The sequence below is a fragment of the Limulus polyphemus genome, unplaced genomic scaffold (assembly GCF_000517525.1).
Source record: "Limulus polyphemus unplaced genomic scaffold, Limulus_polyphemus-2.1.2 Scaffold446, whole genome shotgun sequence".
NCBI lineage: Eukaryota > Metazoa > Arthropoda > Merostomata > Xiphosura > Limulidae > Limulus > Limulus polyphemus.
Window position 1 is genome coordinate 264,844 of NW_013666056.1, and position 4,833 is coordinate 269,676.

The 4,833-nt window shown below is 33.1% G+C and overlaps 1 protein-coding gene across 2 annotated transcripts in view; it reads right to left on the reverse strand.

Moving 5' to 3' along the window:
- Positions 1-4,833, reverse strand: part of LOC106458329 (nephrin-like) — a 91,789-nt gene that overhangs the window by 53,144 nt on the left and 33,812 nt on the right. For both annotated transcript variants that reach the window (XM_022384508.1, XM_022384507.1), the window contains exon 2: positions 595-718. The gene's annotated coding sequence lies outside the window, so the exon portion shown is untranslated. The remainder of the gene's footprint in view (positions 1-594; positions 719-4,833) is intronic.

Sequence of the window (4,833 nt, forward strand, 5' to 3'; positions counted from 1 at the left end):
CCCACCACGTGTATCGAAACCCAGATTCTAGCGTTGTAAGTCCGCAGACATTCCGCTGTGCCACTGGGGGGGGGGAACATTATAGGTAACAGAAAATTAGAAACAATTATTTTTACAAGAGCGAAAATATAGGGAATAAAGGGGGCGCTGCAGTGATGACTAAAAAAGCTAACTAGTATCTACATTTGAGCTTTTCTTTAAAGGAATCTGTTTGTGTCTATGAGTAAGTTAATAATGTTTTTTTTTACATCTGTGATTACTTTATTTATCTAATAGATGTCTCTTATTCGTGTAGTGGTTAAAATGGTCATGTTATTTTATGAAAACAAAAATTCCCTTCGTTTTATTACTAAGTTGATAATAGTTCGCATTTAAGATAAACCTTTATAAGCATCAAGCCATAACTTTATCAACTCTCGGACATAATCTTTTAAACACAACATGAAATTGACAATATAAAACCTATTATAACAATATGGTATATATCATATTATAACAGAATAATTCGCAGTAAAACTAAGTCTTAATTGAAATTTTTATGCGAATTGATTGAGTAAAATATATTAACATATATATGTATCTTTAAAAACTTACCTTCTGCACAGCCAGTACTTAAAATACTTGTTAACGCACAAAGGATAGATGTCGCTGCGATAAATTCCATTTCGAAAATGCCCATTTTTAAACGTAGATATAGGAAGATCTTCTTATCAGTAATCTAATGAAGAAAAAAATCTATCAATATATATATATACATGTACACCATTCTTTCCTAATACGCCTTCAAATATCCAGCTTTTACTATTCTTATGCATTACGTTACTGTAATATTGCATATAATGTAATTTATTAGAATAGACTTTAGAAATAACCAGCATAATGAATGGGCATTTCTGCTTGGATATAGAATACACTCTGTTGAAGGATAGCGTAATTATTCTAACAAGATCCTTTTGATTCCAGACACGGCTGGAGCTTGTTTTTATATATACATGTGCTCCCTACTCTAGCTCAGAATACACATTACATTAAAGCTGTTTTATACTTAAGGGCTGAAAGCTTAGTCATCAAATATCCTGACTAAAACAAAAGAAGCGTCACTGGTCTTTTCCGTTACAAAACTCTTCTTTTTCACTGCTGACAAAGATCATCTACTATGATAAATCAAAAGTTACAGCGGTCCCTCGTGCATGTGAGGAGCTTTTATTACTTTCAGGTGATACTCTCCCTATGTCATTGTGAAAGGTGATTTATAACTCAAACGTCTATAGCGGCTAAATTATACGATTATAATTTTGTGTATAATTTGAGGTCGTGTTTTGGAATATATATGCAGTAATTACTGAACGAAAAGTAAAACCAAAACCTTTTTTTTTACACATATTCTAAATTAAAAGTTAAGGAAATTAATTCCAAAAAATATCCTCTTTTATATAATACAACGATACTGAAATTATGTGTTTATCACACACTGATGTCATGAAGTACAACTGCAATTTTCAAAATTCACGAGTTATACACATATATTATTTCACGTTGTTCGTGTATTTGTTTGCTTGTTTTTTCGCGAACTCCTTCCATAAATGTGGAGTTAGCAGGACCAAACCCGGCAGATAGATCCGGAGTTATCCGGCTGATTTAGTTAATTACGTGGTGTAGCCCTTTATCAAAGGGATTAAAACGTACCCTAAAGGTCATCCATGCATGATGACGCTATAGAAATATATATTATGGTTAGCTGACTTAAATCTGGATCGAATATTGTGTTCGTGGTTCCTCTTAGGATTTCAAATTCGCAATGTATGAAACTATATTGTTCCTACCCCATCTTACATGCTAGCTGAACCAAAGTTGTCACACGTATTCAGTTGCCTCAGACAGATGCCCTAACGTGTTTCTTTTGCGGATAAAGATTGTGTAGCTATAGCCCCCTCACAAAGGGATACCAAGAGGCACTAAAATGTGCCCGAAAATACACTTAAGCATGATGGTGTCTAAGAGAAAAGATTCGTGATCGCTTAATCCCGAGGGCGACATGTTTTCAACTATTTTCATGTCCCCGCTTACAAGTTAGCAGAAACAGTTATGGCACAAGTCCTCAGGTGCCAACTAAGGGGGTTTAATTTCGGCCACGAATACTCCCCTCTCCCTTTGTCGTAGCTATAAAAGTAATTAAATATCATTCGGGAGCTTGAATGAAACGTTCTAGCTTCTATGAATCATAAGGGGGCACGGGTATTCTATATTGATATACTTAATGACAAAAAATTAATACTTACTTCTGATTAAAGCAAGCTAGCTACATGTTAACACCAACTTCTGATTAAAGCAAGCTAGCTACATGTTAATGCTAACTTCTGATTAAAGCAAGCTAGCTACATGTTAATATTAACTTCTGATTAAAGCAAGCTAGCTACATGTTAATACTAACTTCTGATTAAAGCAAGCTAGCTACATGTTAATACTAACTTCTGATTAAAGCAAGCTAGCTACATGTTAATGCTAACTTCTGATTAAAGCAAGCTAACTACGTGTTAATACTAACTTCTGATTAAAGCAATCTAGCTACATGTTAATACTAACTTCTGATTAAAGCAAGCTAGCTACATGTTAATACTAACTTCTGATTAAAGCAAGCTAGCTGCATGTTAATATTAACTTCTGATTAAAGCATGCTAGCTACGTGTTAATACCAAGTTCTGATTAAAGCAAGCTAGCTACATGTTAATATTAACTTCTGATTAAAGCAAGCTAGTTACATGTTAATACTAACTTCTGATTAAAGCAAGCTAGCTACATGTTAATACTAACTTCTGATTAAAGCCAGCTAGCTACATGTTAATACTAACTTCTGATTAAAGCAAGCTAGCTACATGACCCAAGTTAAAAATTAAACCAGTAATGAATATAGCTAATTCAACATACCTCTATTATTTGTAATGATTAAACTGTATTGATTCATAACTTGGGTACCCTTGCTGTTAGCGCTAGTTACAGCCATAATCCCAATAATATCCATATAATAGGCTAACAATGTAAAGTAATTATCATAATATAAATATATAGTTAAAAATCAGCACTTACAAAATAAATACCTTATGCTAAAAATATTGGTTAAAATTAAACTAGCATTAAAAAAATCAAGCATATTGTTTAAACAGTAATCTGTTTAAACAAATTCAAACTCACTTTATAATCTGTTTAAACAAATTCAAACTCACTTTATAATCTGTTTAAACAAATTCAAACTCACTTAATAATTAAAGTGAGTTTGAATTTGTTTAAACAGATTATGAAAGTGAGTTTGAATTTGTTTAAACAGATTATTAAGTGAGTTTGAATTTGTTTAAACAGATTAGAAAGTGAGTTTGAATTTGTTTAAACAGATTATTAAGTGAGTTTGAATTTGTTTAAACAGATTATTAACTGAGTTTGAATTTGTTTAAACAGATTATAAAGTGAGTTTGAATTTGATTTATTTGAATTTTCTCTTAGTGATACAAATAGACACATTACAGCCATGAATATCTGCTCATCGCTAAAGTTATGATGACAAGCGACATGTAAATTACTTTAGACAGATCAATAGAAACAATACCACTTCTATATCATGAGAGAATTGCATAAAAATATACTCAGTACAAAAACCTCGTGTATCATCTTTATAATAAAAAGTATAGTCTTAGAATGTCACAAAACAATCATTAAATAATTGTTAACTTATTAAAGCCTCGATAAAGTGCTTAATCCATAGAATGTCCGCCTGTCCATATAAGACTTCAATGGGGATGTTTGTCTGGTGGGGATATATACAACGATTGAATACTGTCTGTTTGTTTTGAATTTCGCGCAAAGCTACACGAGGATTATCTGGGCTTGCCGTCTCTAATTAACAAAGACTAAAGTAAAGGCGGCTAGTCATCACCACCCACCGCCAATTCTTGGGCTACTCTTTTTCACGAATAGTGAGACTGACCGTCACGTTATAACGCCTCCACGTCTGAAAAGGCGAGCATGTTTGGTGGGACGGAGATTCGAACCCGCGACCCTCAGATTGCGAGTCGAGCGCCCTAACCACCTGGACATGCCGGGACAAAAGTGTGTGTCCATACCAAATCAATATCGGGCTATCTGCTGTGACCACCTAGAAGAATCTAACCCCTGATTTTAGCGTTGTAAATCCATAGACTTACTGATTGAATACTGACTTTATTACTGTTCTCTATTTGTCAATAATCAGTATTTCTGTATTTTGTGTTTTATTCATGACGTAGCCAAACTATTACCGCTATAACATTTTGCAATTAATTCTTATAATACAGCTTGTTTGTAATGATAATGAAGTAATTACGATACACTGATCAGTGTTGCTTGGGATTTTACATTTTAAACATTTTGTTTGTTTCAGCGCATGCGTACGATAATTGTTTATATAACCAAACCTCTATATTATATTCTGTTTAAATTAATTGTCATCAATAGGGTTTACTGTTATTTCCCTGAACAACAATGCTGTATATTCTATGCTTAAGAAGAAGATACTGTAATATTCATACAATTTATGTAATTTTTAAAACACTGTACGTAGACGGATTGAATCCTAATGATTCTTTACTACCCTGTGATAACGTTTATGAGCTTGCTACTACTACCCTTTGATAACGTTTATGAGCTTGCTACTAAAATAATTATTTCTAGACAAGCTAGAAAGATGAAAAATGTATCTGACAAACAGCATAACTTAAAGGCCTGGAGTTTGAGTTAACTCTTGAATAAACAGTACTGATTGTTTGTTTTGTTTTTTGGAATTTCGCGCAAAGCTACACGAGGGCT